Below are 19,272 nucleotides of genomic sequence, written 5' to 3'. Positions count from 1 at the left end.
TCTTTCTCTCTCTCTTTCTCTCTCTCTTTCTCTCTCTCTTTCTCTCTTTCTTTCTTTCTTTCTTTCTTTCTTTCTTTCTTTCTTTCTTTCTTTCTTTCTTTCTTTCTTTCTTTCTTTCTTTCTTTCTTCCTTCCTTCCTTCCTTCCTTCCTTCCTTCCTTCGTTGTTTTTCCTTTTTGGAGGGCAATTGGGGTTAAGTGACTTGCCCAAAGTCACATGACTACTTTTTGTGTTAAGTGTCTGAGGCCAGATTTGAACTCAGGTCTTCCTGACTCCAGGGTCGGTGTTCTATTCATTGTACTACCTAGCTGCCCCTAGAAACATCTTTCTACTGCTCACGAGCTGACTCTCACAATGTTGCCCTTTCATAATTGGGTCTCAATTTGGGAGAGAAGCTAAGTAGCTCTGTCTTGGATGGTGTCACTCCTGTGTTGGTTCATCCAAGGTCTAGGTCCACTTATGTTGTTTTACTAGCCCAAAATGACTCAGAGAGCAGAATCAGCCACTGAGGGAGGGAGTCCATGCTGATTTCTGCTCATAATTCTGAGTTCCTACTCAGTCATCCCATTTAAGAGAACTGTCCCTTCTAGTTTAATTAATGGGTTCTAACATCATAGGGGGACCTCAGAGGGGATATATGCTCAGCAGTCTCTCATTGCAGATGAGGTCCAGAGAGTGGAAGTGCATTTCCCAAAGTCATCCCATTAGGAAATGGCAGAACTAAATTGGAAGCCAAATTTTCCAACTCTTAACAATTGTGCTGTGCTGCCCTGAAACCTGAGAGGGCATGTTGACCTTGCTAGTAAATGGAGAAGAACCCCAGAATCACATAGATTTGGAAGGAGACTCAGCAGCCATCCAGCTTAACCCATATTCAGAGGTATTCTATCATTCCCAGAAGTGCTTACCCATCTTCTACTTTAATGAGGAGAATGCCATCATCTCTTGGGGCAATCCATTTCATTTTTGTGCCTCTCCTCTGAGATTTCCTTCCATCTACTCTGTCAATATTTTGTATGTATATATTGTCTCCCCTGTTAGAATGTGAGCTCCCAGAGGTGAGGGAATGTTTTTCTTTTTCTTTCTACGTTTGTTGCTGATGGTGCTCAGTAGTTTCTCAGTTGTATCGAACTCTTTGTGACACCATTTGGGATTTTCTTAGCAAAGATACTAGAATGGCTTGCTAATTTCTTCTCCAACTTGTTTTACAGATGAGGAAACTGAGGCAAACAGGCTGAAGTGACTTGCCCAGGATCACACAGTTAGGAAGGGTCTAAGGCCTGCTTTGAACTCAGGAAAATGAGTCTTCCTAACTCCAGGCCTCAACCTCCACCCACTGTGCCACCTAACCGCCCTGCCTGGTGCCTAGAAGGTCCTTAAGAAGTGCATAATGACTGATTGACTTGTAAGTGGCTTTAATCATTAGCATTATTTTTCTTGACATCAAGCCTAAATCTGCCTCCTTGCTCCATTTACACATTGTTCCTAGTTTTTTCCAGGGAAGAAAAAAAAAAGAGAGGACATAAGCATTTGTTAGGTGCCTACTATGTGTCAGGCATTTTACTAATTTACAAATACTCTCATTTAATCGTCACAAAAGCCTGAGGAGGTAGGTAGTGTTATTATCCCCGTTTTATAGTGGAGGACTCAACAGAACAAATCTAATCTCTCTTCCATGTGACAGCTTTTCCAGTTCTTGATCCTAGAGATAAAGATACACCTGAAACATGGCCAATATAGATGTTATATCTATGATGGTTCTAAATTACAGGGGTGGAGAACCTGTGGCCCTCTAGGTCTTCAAGTGTGGTCCTTTGACTGAATCTCCTTAATAAAAGAATTTGTTGTGTAAAACTTGGACCCAGTCAAAAGGCCGCACCTGAGGACCTAGAAGCCTGCACCCGAGGACCTAGAAGCCTGCACCCAAGGGAAAAGGCCACATGTGGGCTTGAGACCACAGGTTCCCCACACCATAAGAATTATGGTGTGGAGGGATTTTAATGGACATCCATGTTTTCAGAGTATTACAAGAAGTCTTTTGTTAGAAGTCACTGGGGATATTCAAGAATATTCTACCAATCTAGACTACTGCTAGAATACTACCCTGAATGGGGTAGAAGGTTGATCAGTTTTATAACATCTTCAGTTCTGTGATACTTGAGGGACATGGTTGATTTGAGATGGTAGACAGAAAGGCCTTATGGTGTGGGAGAAAGATCTGGGTTCAAATCCTGCCTATGACATTTACTAGCTATATTGTCTTGGGCAAGTCACTTTAACTTTCTGAATCTTAGTTTGTTCACATGTAAAATGCAGACAGAGTACATATAATGCTGGGAGGTGTTTGCTTCAAAGCTCATGGAGAGCACCCATTAGAGGGATGGTGAAGGATGCTGAAATCATGCCTCTGGAGGTAGGTGGAAGGAACTGTGACTGTTTAATCTCGACAGATTGTCCTCCAGGCCGTGTCCTCTAACTGTAAGCGTCCCACAGGATTCTGTCCTGGGTCCTCCACTAGTCTTCCTCCATAACACTTCACTTGGGGCTCTCATCAGTACCTATGGATTTAATGACGATTCCTATGCTAAGGACTCTCAGATCTTCCTCTCTGTACCAACCTCTCTGCTGGTCTCAAATCTCACTTCTCCAAATGTCTTTCAGATATCTCAAGCTGGATGTCCAATAGACATTGAAAACTTAGTATGTCCAAAATGGAACTCATTATAATTCCCTTAACCCCACATTTTCTCACTATTGTAGAGGGCACCACCATTCTGCCAGTCCTTCACTCTCACAACCCAGGAATCCTCCTTGATTCCTCACTATTTCTCCCCCCTCCCCTCATATCCAAACTGTTTCTAAGGCCTGTTGATTTTACCTTGCAACATTTTCTCAAATCTGTTTCCCTCTATCCTTTTACACTGCTGGCCTCATCATATCATGCCTTGACTATTTTTTAAAAAATTAAAAAAATTTTTTTTTTGCTTTTTGGAGGGCAATTGGGATTAAGTGACTTGCCCAAGGTCACACAGCTAGTTTTTGTTTGTGTCTGAGGCTGGATTTGAACTCAGGTCCTCCTGACTCCAGGACTGGTGCTCTCTTCACTGTACCACCTCACTGCCCCATCATGTCTTGATTATTACAATAGCTTGTTAGTGGGTCTGCCTACTTCAAGTCTCTCCCTCTCCATTCCATCCTCCATTCAGCAATTAAAGGAGTTTCTCTGAAGTTGAGTTCCAACCATTTCACTCCTCTACTCAATAAAATTCAATAGCTCCCTATTGCCTACAGAATCAAATACAAAATCTTCTGTTTGGCTTTCAAAACCTTCATAGCATAACCCCTCTTACCCTTCCAGTCTTCTTATACATTGATCTCCACAACAGCCTCTTCTGTTCAGTGACACTGGCCTCTTTGCTGTTCCATGAACAAGACACTCTATCTCTTGGCTCAGGTAATTTTCTTTAACTGTTCCCCATGCCTGGAAAACTCTTCGTTCCTTATCTCTGCCTTCTGGCTTCCCCGGTTTACTTTGAGTCTCAACTAAAATCTCACCATCTCCAGAAAGCCCTCCCTATCCCCTCTAAATTCAAATGCCATTCCTCAGCTAAATTTCCTGTTTTTCCTGTTTGTATATATCTGCTGCCTCCCCATTAGATTGTGAACTCCCTGAGGGAAGGGACTATATTTTGCTTCTTTTTGTTGGTCCATCACTTAGCACAGTGCTGGCACATAGTAGATTGCCTAATAAATATTTAATTGATTGATTAACATATTTCAGGGGCTGCTTGTATTTGGGAGACTTGTATGGCTTGACTCCAGAGGCTAGTATCAGGATTGATGGGTGGGATAGACAGGGGGGTAGTTTTAGTCTTAATGTAAGGAAATACTTCCCAACAATTCATGCTATCCAGAAATTCAGCAAGCTGGGATGGAAGTTCATAGTCCTAGAAGGGACTTGTAGAGGTCATTGAACCCAACAATCTCATTTTAGGAAGATGAGGAAACTGAGACCTAGGGAGACTAAGGCTTAAGATCACTCAGATAGTAAGCATCAGAGTTGGAACCTGAACTCAGGTCCTCTGACTCCAAGCCAGTGCTCTTTCTACCACTGGACCACACTATCTGGCCAGTTATTGGTCTTTCTAACTGGAGGACTTCAAGCCAAGGCTGAATGGCCATTTGGATTGTTGAAGAAGGGATGCTAGTTCAGGTTAAATTGCAGAGTCTCTAAGGTCACTTCTCACTCTGAAAACCTGTGATTCTCTGTTCTTCTTAAGTCAGTTCTGATGTAGATGAATCTCTACACTGAACTCTTTGGGCAGGATTTTTGGTCAGAATGTCAGTGGTGTCTGAGAGGACCTTTTGGACGCTGTTTAGAAGTGTGCAGAGAGTCCTAGATATCGCCTGCATTTAGGTGTTAACTGTAATCAAACAGATTATGTATAACTTCAGTGAACTTTGTCAGGCTGTGCAGTGAAGAAGAGAGTCTCAGCTGATGGAAACAAATATTGGTTTAGAATACAGCTGCCCCAAAAGGGATTCTCATGGTTGTATTATTAAAGGGCGAAGGAGTTCTGGAATGAAGGGAAGAATGTTGGTCATGTCACCCAAGGTAGTTTGTGTTTCTGTCTAGAAAATGGTGTCACCATTAAAAGTATTAATCTGCTCCAAGGTCTCAGGGGTGATCAGGAAAGCTTTGAGTGTCATAATTGATAAAGACTGGATCTGTGATTCCATTCATGGATGAACTGCCCACATAGACATCATTTATAATCGAGTGTCCTGGAGAGTTGTCTGGAGCATCAAGCCAGTAAGAGATTTATCCAGGGTGGCAAACCAGTACATTAGGGTAGGATTTGAACCCAGATCTTCCTGACTCTCAGGACATTTAGAGGGAAGGATAGGTTGGTTTTAGTTGAATTCCTGATGTACAAATAGGGCTTGAGAAGGAAATGGGCATATTACTCTGATGGTGATATTGACCATCAGCCTCCTAGCTGAGTGAGGGAGGCAGGGGTAAGACTCAACGAGGAAGGCAGGAAAAATCAGAGCATTGATCAGCACCTCATCAATCAGCCTTCCAGGAGAATTTCAGAACAGCTTCAGTGGTAAACTGTCTGGTCACCTCATATTTTTGGATGTGCATCAAGAGAGAGAAGAATAAGCTGTTCATAGTGATGCATGGGCAAATCAAAATCACTCACTGTGATGCCTGACCATTTCACAGGGCCCTAGTGCAGTAGAGAAAATGGTGGATTTGGAGTTGAGAGGCTTGCTCTGTCGCTCACAACATCATAACACATTGGCTAGAAGTGCAATAGGGGAGATCTGGGTTCAAATAAGAACAGAAATAACAACCATAACTAGCATTTATATGGTCCACAAAGTGCTTTACATGTGCTAAATCATTTGATTCTCCCAACAACCCCGTGATGTAGATACTATTAACTTTTCCCATTTTACACACGAGGAAAGACATTAATTGGCTTGCATAGAGTCATGAAGCTAGTATGTGTCTGAGGCAGGATTTGAATGTGTGTCTTTCTGACTCGAAGTGTGTCTTTATTTACTATACCACTTAGCTGCCTACTAACAGTCTCAGACATCTCCTAGTAGAGTTACTGAAGCCAAGTTATTTAAGCTCCTTCATTCTTACTTTCTTCATTTGAGGGTCAGTATGGTGCAGTGGGAAGAATGCTGACTTTGGAGTCAGGTTGTTGTTTTTAGTCATTTTCAGTGGCATCCAAAGCTTCTTGACCCTTTTTGGGGTTTTCTTGGCAAAGATACTGCAGTGCCATGTCTTTCTTCAGCTCATTTTAAAGATGAGGAAACTGAGGCAAAGAGGGTTAAGTGACCTGCCCAGGGCCACACAGTTAGTAAGTGTCTGAGGCTGGAATGGAAATCAGGCTTTCTGACTCCAAGCTCAGCACTCTATCTATTTGTCACCTAGCTGTCTGTTGGAGTCAGAGGACTGGAGTTCAAATCTTTGCCTCTTTAACTTACTACCTCTGTGACCTTGGACAAATCACTTCTCTGGTTTTCAGTTTCTTCATCTGTAAAATGAAAGAGTTAGTCTAAGATCCCAGGTTTAGAACTGAGTGATCTCATAGGCTTTCCACCTCCACCTCATTTTGCAGATGAAGAAACTGTTACATGACTTAACCAGGATCACACAGCTAGTAAGTGTCAGAAGTGGGATAGTTCTTTGACCCTAAAGTGGGGATAATAATACCTCTGGCTCAAATGAGGCTTCAATAAAATAGTGAGAGAGAAAGCTTTGCAAAATTTAAAATGCTAGTAAAATGCCAGCTATCACTGTTGAATTACCTTAATCTCTCTGTGCCTCAGTCTCTCTACCTGTAAAATTAGGAAGTTGGTTGGAACAGTCAACATTTAAAGTCATTTTTGTGCCTAAAGTTTATGATCTTGTGATGAGTGAAATAGGATCATGTAGACAGAGGCTTCCTTGCATAAGCAAATGAAACTCTTCTCCCTAGAGAGCCTGTAGTTTGGGTTAGAGACCTCAGCGCCTAATTAGATTTTCTTTGTTCTGGTGGGGAGAAGGGTGGCAGGGGGAGGTGAGCTTTTTCTCTCATTTTCCCTTTCCTTCATTTGTGTTCTATTTCAAATTACATTTGACCCTGTCTAAGATATAGCACCAATGATGAGAAAACTGGCCATAATTAAGGAGACACCTCTTGGCTCTGTTTTTCAAATACTTGGCTGACAGAGAGAAAGGAAAGGCACCATTTGCTCCTAAATTATGAGACTGACTTCCATCTTATCAGGCAGGTTTTTTCCCCCAAGTGCTTCCTTCCAGCATGCTTTATCTCTGCTTTCCCTGCCATGATGCTTAAGTAACAAGACTGGCATTATCTTTGAGAATGTTAGCAGTTGTCCTAGAAAGGGATTCTGGGAGGATCACTTATCTGTCAGAAGATTCAAAGATTAATAAGATTTAGAACAGGAAGAGACCTGAGAGTAGGCTTTTTTTTTTTGCTCTTTTGTGAGGGGGGAAGGCAGGGCAACTGGGATTAAGTGACCTGTCCAATGTCACACGGCTAGTAAGTGTTAAGTGTCTGAGGCCGGTTTTGAACTCAGGTCCTCCTGACTCCAGGGCTGGTGCTCTATTCACTGCGCCACCTAGCCACCCCAAGAGTAGGCATTTTTAATGTGTGTGTGTGTGTGTGTGTGTGTGTGTATGTGTACACCTAAACACTCTCTGGATCTCTTTGACAATCTGGTAAAACATATGAACCCCTTCTCAGAATCATGTTTTTAAGTGTAACATATAAAATACATAGGATTACAGTGGAAATAAACTATATGGAAATACAGTTATTAAAATATGGAAAACAATTTTCATGAATGTCAGCTTAAGAATTCCTGACTTAATGATGATTTGTTCAGGCTTCATTTTACAGATGGAGAAACTGATACCCGCAATGGTTATGTGACTTCCTGAAGGTCATATGACTAAAAAGTTGAGAGACTACATAGTATATCAGTTAGGGAACTGGACTTGAAATATACCTCAGATGTTTAATAGCTGTGTGGCCCTGTTCAAGTCACTTAACATCTCTTGGACTCGGTTTCTTCAAATGTAAAAGGAGGAGGTTGAACTTGGTCTCTTGTACAATCCCTTTTAGCTCCAAATCTATGATGCTAATTCAAATGAAATATGTTCTTTGTCAGTGTGAGTGGGTAATGGACAATATCTATTTTTTTGGTGACTTTTGTATTTATAACTAATATACTTAGTGGCTCAGTCCCTGTTCCAAGACAAAAATTCCTTCCTCTTATGTCAGAGTTCTTGTTTATTTGTGTGTGTCTCTGTGTGTGGGGAGGCGGGCATAGACCCTTTTGGTAGTCTGGAGAAGTCTATGGTCTCCTTCTCAGAGTCACATTTTTAAATGTATAAAATAAAATAAATTGTGTTACAAAGGAAATAGTTTATATTTAAATCTCTCTCTCTCTCTCTGTATCTCTCTCTCTGTCTCTCCTCTCTGTGTCTCTCTCTGTATGTCTGTCTCTCTGTATGTCTCTCTCTCTTCTCTCTGTCTCTCTCTGTCTCTGTCTATCTCTCTCTCTCTGTTTCTCTCCCTCCCTTCCTCCCTGTTATTGTTCAGTTCTTTCAGTCATTTCTGATTCTCTGTCATTCCATTTGGGTTTTCCATGGCAAAGATACTGTAGTAGTTTGCCAAGCTTATTTTACAGATGAGGAAACTCAGGCAAGCAGGGTTAAGTGACTTGCCCAGGGTTACACAGCTAGTGAATGCCTGAGGCCAGATTTGAACTCACAAAGATGATTTAAAAAAAATTTACACAAAGATGACTCTTCCTGACTCCAGGATCTCCATATGATGAGAAGCAAAACAATTTACTTAAAATAGTGGACATTGTGACTGTGCCCCCAGAGAAACTATCCCCCCCCCCCCCCCCATCTCTCCTTCTCCTATTAAGCCCAGTTCTAGACCCATGGCCATTTGTTATGATCTAAATTAAGAGCTGGAAGTATTTGGATGAGAATTTACCCATTACCATCGCAAGAGTGGATATGTCTTTAATTTCTGGGAGTTGTGGTTACTGTATGCAGGCATATTAGTCTGCCCTTGTTCTGAAAGAACATGACTTACCCAAAGTCTGTAAACCAGGCACTAATAGTAATGAAGACACTTCCAAGCTCTACATCAGCAGGAGGGAAAGAGAAATTTCAAAGTTGCCCAAATCCCTGAAAGATGTGACTTTATGTGCTAATTTTGTCCTGTACTCCCTGTTTCATCTTTCCTTCTTTTCTCATCTGTTTCTTTTTTCTTAAAGTTATGCTGCTAAAGTACAGGTCTGACCAAGTCATCCTGTTCAAGAAACTTCAGTGGCTCCCTATGGCCTCATAGGATAAAATTAAAACTCCTTTAGTTAGTATTTAAAACCCTTCAGGGTCACTCTTCTACCTATTTTTCTATATTAAATTTTCATGACTTCCCCTCATTTCCTTTGCTTTCTACTTGCAACCTGGCTCCCACACAAGTTGGGTGAGAGAGGGGGTAACCATGTACATGTTGCTGAATACAAAGGAGAAGACGCATGACTCCATGGAAAGAAGGTTGCTGCAACATTGCAGACCCTCATAAAGGACAGAATTCGTTTTAGAGTTTCTTCTGGGGAGAGACATGCATGATCCCAGACACTGGGAGAAGAAGAAAGACTTTGGAAATTTCAGACTTGTAAGGTGAGCTGGATCCTCAACATGTCCTTGATTTCTGGCTTGCCTCCCTAGAGACTTTGGAAAGAAAGAGAACTTTCTCTTGGGTGAGATTAGGACTTCTTCTCCCTCCCGATTTTGTTTTGAGCAGAGATCTCATATTACTTTCAGCTAAGGAGCCCATTTGCCATTGTGTATTCTTTGGCTTAATCTAATCTGATGTGAAACTTCACTTATTTTTCTATTAGGTGTTTTCCATGGATAAAAAGGTTTATTTGCTTCTCACTATTCATGAGGATCTTTTGTGTAATCAGCATTTGGTAGAATGGAGACACTCCATTTTACATCCTTACTCTTTCCTGTATAAAATATTACATCCCCTATCTTCTTCACTTTTATGTAAGCTCTCCCTCATCCCTAAAATTTTTTAACTTTATCATGCCTCATTTTTATTGCACCATTCAAGGCTTCATTCAAAGAACACTTCTTCCCCAAGGCCTTTTCTAAAGCCTTCAGTTAGAGTTCTCCACTGCCCCTCAAAGTTATTTTACACACACTTTGACTGACTTATTACACTTATCTTTGCACATATCATTTCATGCTGATAGAATCTAAACTTCTTGTTTTATTGTTGTCTTTGCATCTCCAGCACCTCACACAGTGCCTGACATATAATAGATAATAAATACTTAAAAATTAAATAGAATTTAAAATCTCTGTCTCCTGGTCATTAAGCATCTTGCAAAGGAGAGGGAATGAAGCAATACTGAAGCATTGAAGTACAAGAATGCTGGCTTTTCTACACTTTTTTTTTTTTGCATTTTTATACTTCGGAATTAATCACACATAATTATTGAGTGTTTACTATGTGTACAACATTATGTTAGGCACTTTGGGGTATAAAAGAGCATTTAGTATGTGATCCCTACTCTTTGAATGGTTATAAAAGAGTTGGAGAGAGAAGATCTGAGGAAAGGTAACTAAAGCTACAAAGCAGTGACATCAGATGAAATGGAGAGCCAATTTGAAGAATAGTGGAAGGGGGCCTGGGTTTGGAGTCACATGACATTCATTCTGTTCTTGCTTCTGCCATATGCTAAGTATATGACTTTGGAAAAATTATTTCCCCTCTCTGGGCCTCTTTCCTTCTCTGTCAAGTGAAAAGGCTTGGGTTATATTGGAATCAGTCAAAGGGCTGCACTTGAGGACCTAGAGGGCCACATGTGACCTCAAGACTGCAGGTTCTCTGCCCCTGGTGTTAGATCATCTCTGTGGTGCCTTTCATGCCTAAATTCCATGGTTTTATGAATTTAGAAGAGTAGATTATATTTGTGCTAGAGTGGTCAGTGAAGTCTTAGCCATGGGAGTGGGATCCTAGTTGAGATTGGAGATGGGGCAAAGGGAGCAGTTGACAAAACATCCTGATTTAGAATGGGAGTGAGGGGGGTTTGTGGTCTCCTGGTTTCTCCACTATCATTAGAAACATCTCTGGAGAAATGTAATTATGTGGAGTGGTTGGAATACCTGCTGTAGGGGTCTAGAATTGATATAAAATAGCCTTAATGAATTCAAACAGGTAAATGAAAATTGCATCTCTCTACTGAGAGAAAGTGAGATAGATCCTAATGGATTTGTTCTCAAAGTGAATAATAGTGTTGAATATAGGAAAGTGTTGATGTAATAAACACTTGAATAAATATTGTGTTCTAGCCCATTACTTCTGAGGATATTCATTCAAATAATCAAGAATAGCAGGCCGGGAGAGGCAGACGTCCTAGTTACCTTCAGAAAAGTGAACAATCAGTTGGGTGTTTCTGTACTTTCCATTGTTTGCAAGCAGTATGGGACATCTCCTGTTGCTGAAGAATGAAAAAGAAAGTCATCATTTTCGTATTGAAAACTCTTCATAACCAGGTCCATTCTTACCTGTCATGTCTTCTTATATTTATGTATGATCTGTGGTGTAGCTACACTGCTCTACTTGCTACTTATTTGAAAAAAAAATGACACCTCCCTTATCCATGCCTTGTACTAGCTATCCCTACCAGGCTGTGTTCTGGGGAGTAGAGTTAGATATATGTGAAGAGGACTTACAGTGTTGTCTCTCCATGTGGAGGGGCTAGGACTTCTGGGAGAATAATGGTGAAATATAGGAGAGGTGCTTGGAAGAGTCTGTGGAGAATGTGTACATTCTGTACATACACAAGAGTCTGTACAATGGACTCTCATCGACTAATTATGTGATAAAAGGGAGGGTCTTTGCTTTTGGGGAGATTCAAAAAGGTCTTCCATTATTAGCTACCTTTTCTTTTGACTTTGAGCTTTTGGGGAATCTTGATTATTTTTTCCAATGATGGCATCTATACAAATAGTATTGTAAGGGGAGCTCTGAGGCTACATGACCCCTGAGGAATGGGCCTTGATCCTTGGACTCTGTATTTGTCCTTTGCCATTCTAGATGAAGGGAGTTGAGCCTTCATGACCTTTTGAATTAAAAAAATATAGGTATTTGCCACCCTAGAATTCCAGAATTGGGGCTTTAGGCCAGGTGCTGTAGCTAGTGCAGCATCAATGCTCTAAGGAAAGAAGACTGACTTTCTCAACCCAGGTCAGTGGAGGCTGAAACCAGGTTAAGTCCAGGGGCCATCTACATTCTCACCCAAGCACATCAGTCTCTGGAGGAATAGACTCAAAACTAAACTCACTTCCTATGTAGCCTTGGTCCTACCAACCTGCATTGGACTGAGGTGGTTGGGTGAGAATATGCTCTGACATATTGAGGGTGACTTGTTCTTGCTACGTTTTTGATGTAAATATCCTTCTTATAAAAACTACCCCATGTTAAATGTTGAACTTGAATACTTACTACTGACCCCTCTAACAATTGGGAGTACACAGTCAATGGGAGCTCAGGCTGATGGCATCAGAGAAGTGTCCTTTGAGTGTCCCTCTGGAACACTAAGGAGTGATGTAGCTTGCCTGGCTCTGGGAGAGGTATTAGGTTATACAAATTACAACTGGCATACTCACAGACCTCAGTTTTCTTGGCTTTTTTTACAAAAACTTTGAAGGGTAGATGCTATTATTATTTCTATTTTACAATTAAGGAAACTGAAGCAAACAAAGGTTTATTGACTGGTCCAAGGTCACACAGTTAGTGCTAAATTTGACTTCGGATCTTCCTGACTCCAGGTCCAGGGCCCTATCCATTGAGCCATCAGCTACCTCTTTGTCCTAAACACCAGTTCAGATGAGTCTTCCCATTTTTCTCCAAATTACTCACTTTTATCATTTCTTATAGCACAATAATATTGGAAAGCTGGGATTTGTTCAAAGCAGGACAATCAAAACCTTGAGTCTTTGTCTTAGGATAATTGGTTGAAGGAACTAAGTATGTTTATCCTAATGAAGAAAAGACTCAGGGAGCATGATAGCTACCTTCAAATATTTAAAGGGCTATAATGTGGAGGAGAGATTTGACATATTGTCTTTGGCTTTCTTAGACAAAGCCAGGAGCAATGGGTAGAAGTTACAAAGAGGAAAATTTGAGTTGGACATCAGGTAAAAACATAAGTTCCTAACCATTAGAGTTATTAAAAAGTGGAAGGCATGGTGGGTTTCTCTTTTACTGGAAGTCTTCAAGAAAAGGCAGGATGAAATGTTCAAATGGGGGATTCTTTATATCATGGGTTGTATAAGATAGTTACAAAGTTCCCTTCTAACTCTTAAATTCTGCCACTTTGTATTCTATTATGTACTCATGGCATTATTTGCTTAGATTTTCTATAATTAAAATAAATCAGATATCATATTGTTTATCTTCTCAATGGGTGGCGAAGGGATTGGAGGGGAAGAGAAAATCTGGAACTCAAAATGAAAACAAATTTAAAAAACAAAGATTTTCTATAATTGGTAAGCTTCCAGTTTGTTTCCAGTTCTTGGTCACTGCAAAAAGTGCTACTTTAGGGGCAGCCAGGTGGCTCAGTGTAGCAGCAAGCACCCCAAGCGTCCTCAGGGTTTGCTGCCACCACAGGTTCTTGGATCTGCTTTGATAAAGGAAAGCAACTCAAAATGGGTTAACAAGCTTACTTTAATCAGTCAAATATGTATCGTTTACCTAGTTCAGGGGAAAGAGGTCAGCACCCCGAACTTCAAAGTATACAGGCAGAATTATCAAGACAGAAACAGATCAAGTAGACAGCTTTCCAAACTGTCCAGCCATTCCATCCATACCCAATCAACATCTGGGTTTTCCAAAGCCAGGGGGACTCCAGACAACGGCTTCCCAGAATCCATATCAAATCACAGAACACTTCTCAAAGTGAGCCCCCAAAACAAAGCTATACATCAGGGCTTATATAGCCTTCTCCTGGCTCAGAGAATGTAACAACCTTATTGACTCACTGGCCAATCAAGAAATATCTACTGAAAAACAAGCCTCCCACCCATTACACTCAGTGAGTAAGAGCACTGGCTCCAGTGTCGGGATGACCTGGGGATCAAATCCGGGCTCAGATACTTAGCACCACAACCAGAAATAACTGGCTGTGTAACCTTGAGCAAGTTACTTAACCCCAATTGCTTTAAAAACAAAAGTGCTACTTTGAATATTTTGGTATATATGCGATCTTTTCTTCTGCCCATGACTTCACTGGGATATATTTCCAATAGTAAACTCTTTAGGAATTAGCATTAGAAATAACCACAGAGACGGTGAAATTCAACACTGTCATTTTACAGATGAGTAGATGGAGGCCTCAAGATGGGTAAGTGACTTGTGGAAGGTCTGGCAGCTAGTAAGTAGAAGTGCTAGGACTGGAACTGAAGTGGGCTTACTCAAAATCTCATGTTCTTTCCACCATGCTTTTCCTCCTTGAGGCATTTTAAAGTGAAATTTCTGCTTTTGAAATCTTAAGTGCTTGGGTTCTCTAAGACTCTTGTCTGGGGGCCACTTTGCTGAGGGTGTTCAAACAAGCTACCTGTGGCTGATGAATAATATCCCTGTAAAACCTGTCAGTTATGTTCCTGACATAAAGGTTGAGCTGAGTCCTATGGGTAGTAATCACCACTATTGTAAATTCCTACTCTTTGAAGATAGATAGCCCTATAAATTGATTACCTTTCAGTTTCTGAATTACAGTAAATATATAAGACTGGCTTGCTTTCAAACATTCTGATTCGAACAACGTGATACTTTAATATTGAAGGAATGGAGAAGGTGCTTGCTTGTGAACACTGAGGCTTCTTTAGAAAGGTAGAAGATGGATCAATTCATTGGCTGAGATCTTTTTGAAATGAAAACTTGAATTGTCAAGCTTTTTTCACATTCAGCTTACTATAAAAATGGGTAATATATTCACAGGATTTAGAGCCAGAAGGGACCCAAAGATCATCTCATTCAATTTCGTCTTTTACAAAGGAAGAAATCGACATCCCCGAGAAGGGAAGTTAGTCATTAAATATCCTCTTTCTCTTATATCTAGTGCCCTTTCTGCCACTCTTTCACTACCTTTTTTTGTCAAATCTCTCTCTAAAATCATAGCTCTTAATAATTATGATAATAATAAAAATGAGCCAGCAGTCAATATACATTTATTAAGTATCTACTTTGTGCCAATTCAATGTGATCAGTTTTGGAGATAAATATAAATAAAAAGAAAGACAGCCCCTGCCCTCAAGAGGGTTACAATCTAATGAGTGAAGATAGCACACAAAAGTAAACTGAAAAGTGGTTAGAAGGAGGGAGCCACCATGAGGATAGTGGAGAGATCCAAAGCAGTACAGCTGGTAGGAAGTGGGGAGTTAACTGTCCCAGACCCCCTCCTTAAATGGAGATTTTGGAGCTCTTGGTTCCACCCTCTCGTCAGAAGGCTGTCAGAAGGGCAGAGAATACTGATGAAATGTGAGTATCAAGGTGGAGTAAATCTTGCAGGATGATGAAATTTCTGAGTGATGAGATTCCTGGGGTATGAGAAGTCCCCCCCCCCAAATGTGTAAAAACAATGTAGCCCATGAGAAATGGAAAGTAACAATTCTCAAATACTCAATGACGCTGCCATCTCATCAATGTGGTTGTTGTTTCTAATAATGTAGATGGCAATCCATCCCTGCTTGACCATCTTGGGAAATGTTTGCTCATGATGTCTCATAGGTTTACATCAGGGAATCAACCCAATGTGCTGATGGCCATCTTTGCTTTCCCCTGAGATCTTCAGGATACTATGAGCCACACAGGTGACTTTTTCATGTGATCAGTCCATTTTTTTTTCAATCATTTGTTTCTTTAATGACATCTTTGATTCTAGTATTTTGCAGATCCTCATTGTTGTGTATTACAACCTGTTCATACTGACCATGGTCTTCTCCAGTTTCTTCTGAGAGATCTTTAATTTCAGAGAGATTTTAACATTCCATGATGATGTAACATCAGAATGATTGTGGTGCTAAGAAGATAGACCTTTATATCTGTGAGAAATCTGGAGTCGGTAAAAGAATTTTGCATTTCCTCAAAGGCAATCTAGTCTGCTTTTCTTCTCTTGTTTAATTCTGAGCCTATCTTATAGTCCATATACCATTTTTGTTCAAGATATGTATGTACATATGTGTATATTTATATATTTGCATATGTTAGTCTCTCTTTCTCCCTCTCTCTTTCTCTGTACCTGTGTCTCTGGATGGCATGGGGACTGGACCTGTGATTTCATTGACATAGGGAACTGACAGATAAAGAACCACTCTCAATTCAGGTTGGAATTTTCTCTGCCTTTGAGAGTTACCAAGGACACTGAAAAGTCAAATGACTGGACCAGGGCACACAGCCTATATGTGTCTTGAACTCAGGCCTTCCTGGTTCTGTTCCCCTCTTTATCCCCCATGCTACCTTTCATGTGTAAATGTATATGTATGGTTGTATCCATACATTTTTTCCCCCTTGGAGCAAGAGGGAAAGTTATGGACACATAACACACATACATATATGCTGATATAAAAGTTCTATAGAATGTCTACCTGCTTCATGTTATAATATAGACAGTAAATAGAACAACAATGGGGGTAGCTAGGTAGCACAGTGGATAGTGTCAGGCCTGGAGTCAGGAAGACCTGAGTTTAAATCCAGTCTCAAACAATCACTAGCTTTGTGACCTTGGGCAAGTCATGTAACCCAGCTTGCCTCAGTTTCCTAAACTGAAATGGCAAATCACTCCAGTGTCTCTGCCAAGAAAACTCCAATGGAGTTATGAAGAGCTAGACACAAATGAAATGACTGAACAATGACTTGATAGCAACAATAATAATGGGGGGGACTTATGATAGTGGACTTAAGATCAAATCACTACCACTCCTCAAGGAGTCCAGTCTTACTGAGTGATGCAGACTATGTAATGAAGTCATGAAAACCATCCAAATATCATTGCAGGGTGCAAAAAGCTTAGCACCTACTAAATATCTAGAGATTAAGAGGTGACTAGAACTATATGCCAGGAGACCACTCTCTTATATAAATTTCCTGATAGAAAATTCCTATACTGCAAATTCAAACCTCAAACTATCCTTAAGAATTCTGGAAATAGACTGAAAACAGCATTATTATGCATTATTTCCATAATCACACAGACATTACATTGATCTATAAATAGAAGATTATTTTGAATTGATTTTTCCAACCCAAATATTCAGTCTCCAAACCACATGGAAGGGAAAGCTTTCAAAATATAAAGACCTAGCAGAGGAGTTCAAGAACAGGTGGGAAAGCATGTCACATGCCATCCCTGACTCTACTGGAGGTGTATCAAGGAAGTTGTTAATAAGTCTGCATACGAAGACCTTACCTCCCAATGTAATTATTCAATTATGAAAAGCAATTGTTGTGTCCATCTGTGAAACAGTCCTCAGAATAATAAAGGAATAATAGTGAGAGAATGACTTGCCCTTGGAAGTCTCTTCAAAATGGATGAAAAGACAAGATGATGATGATGATGATGATATTTATAGAAACAAATTATATTTATATAATTCTATTAGTATACAGTGAACAACCAGGATGGGAAAGGACCTTGAGTTCATTTCATGCAAGGAAAATTGAAAGAACTGGAGAACGCAAGATTCAGGGGGAATAATGATAATTCTTCGATTATGTGAAGGGCTTTTGTGTAGAAGAGGGATCAGGCTTATTTTGTTTGACTCTAGAGGGAAGAACCAGGAGCAATGGTGTAACTTGAAGGATGCATATTTTGGTTTTAGGCAAGGAAAAACTTATAAAAAGTATCTTTTTTACATTACTTTCATTTTTATATCTATCTCTCCTCCCTAGCCAATAAGCTGCCCATTGCTTGTAAGAATGAATAAAAGAGAAAGCGTAAAGAGTAGTTCATCAAACCCAATCAATGAACCAATCCTGGCTAACAGTGTATACAACATTCCTTACCCCTGGCATCCCACCTTTGTGAAAAAAGGAAGAAAGTGCATTTTCTCACTTCTTTTCTGGGTTCAAGTTCAAGGAGGAAAAAAACCAAACACCTTAACAATGCTCTCAAAAAGTGCAAGGGGCTGCCTTAGGAGGTAGTAGGATGCCCCTAATTATAGATATTCTAGGAGAAACTGGATAAGTACTTGCCAAGTGTTGCGTAATGGGGGTTCTTTTATGCATATGAGTTAAACTAGCGAGTATTGAGGTTTCTCCCAGCTATGAGGTTCCATAATTCTGTGTGACATTCATATATAATGCTTTAGGGTTTATAAAACACTTTACCACGCTGTAAAGCATCACAAGAACCTTGCAAGGGAAGTGCCTCCGTTTTTCTTTTTAAAAAGAGGAAGCTGAGGTTTATAGAAAAAAAGGAAATTTGATCAGGGTCACACAGATGATGTCAGAGGTAGGATTTCAACCTGAGTCTCCACAGACTTCAAGTCCATTCTGACTGGGTCCACTACAATTTCATGTCACATAACCTCAACTGCACCCATATTGTTACTAGCTAAACCTACTGTATTCCCCTCATCAACCCACTATACTCACCATAGCAGCTGTTTCAAAAACTTTTCATCTAGCCTTAAACCTCCCTTGCCTCATATTTTACAGAAAAAATGAAGCCATTTGCCATGAGCTCCTTCTCCCCTCTTCCTCATCTCCTATCACTCAGGTGCTTTCTTCACCTATTTCCTCCTTAACACCTGTCTTACATAATGAAGTACCCTTACTACTTACCAAGGCTACCTGCTCTATTTGTTTAAGTGATCCCATTTTATCCTGGATCCTCAACAGACTGCCTCATCTCTCATTTCCACACATTCCATTCTCTCTCTCTCTCTCTCTCTCTCTCTCTCTCTCTCTCTCTCTCTCTGTGTGTGTGTGTGTGTGTCTCTCTTTCTCTCTCTCTCTCTCTCTCTCTCTCACACACACACACACACACACAGAATTCATCAGTCACCTATAATGCACCACAAAGTAAGATTAGTGGAAAACACCTGCCTTCTCAGAATCCATAGTCCCAAATGGACAAAATCATTTACTTGACATTTTAAAGCCTCTTCAACATGAATGATTCAAGATTGGCAGGAAAAAAACCACTGTGTTTCAGATGGTCACAGACTTGAGCTGGAAGGGACTTGAAGTGGTCATCCCATCTATCCCAGCCTCCAGGCCTGACAGCTCAACCATTCCGAGCAGATGGTTCTCTCCATTTCAGCCACGGGAGACATGTAACACAACACATGGCATTCCACGACTGGATGCTGCCATCTCTCTCTTTTCCAAATAGCACTTCCCCATCCACCCAGTGACAGAATATTTGCTATTGAGGTGCTTTCATTGCCCTTCTATGAATGCTCAGCTCAAACCAGCGCCGATTTTAATCCAAGACGGGAAATTTGTGGGGGAAACCACGTGATCAGATCCCATAGTTTGTGTTCAGTAAGCAAATTATTTTTCTTTGGAGGCATTAAGGGTAAATAAAGGCTTAATGAATCAAGTCTTTTGAATGTCTCTGGCTCCTTTAATTTGAAGTTTACAAGGTTCTTGTAAATTAAAAATGGGAGAAGAAATCCCTTCCCATCCTGTGCTCACCTCCT

The sequence above is a fragment of the Petaurus breviceps genome, unplaced genomic scaffold (assembly GCF_028583685.1).
Source record: "Petaurus breviceps papuanus isolate PSGF00001 unplaced genomic scaffold, PetGlider_PUasm1.0 91041, whole genome shotgun sequence".
Classification (NCBI taxonomy): domain Eukaryota; kingdom Metazoa; phylum Chordata; class Mammalia; order Diprotodontia; family Petauridae; genus Petaurus; species Petaurus breviceps.
The sequence above is the reverse complement of the archived record's forward strand: the minus strand, read 5'-3'. Positions refer to the sequence as shown.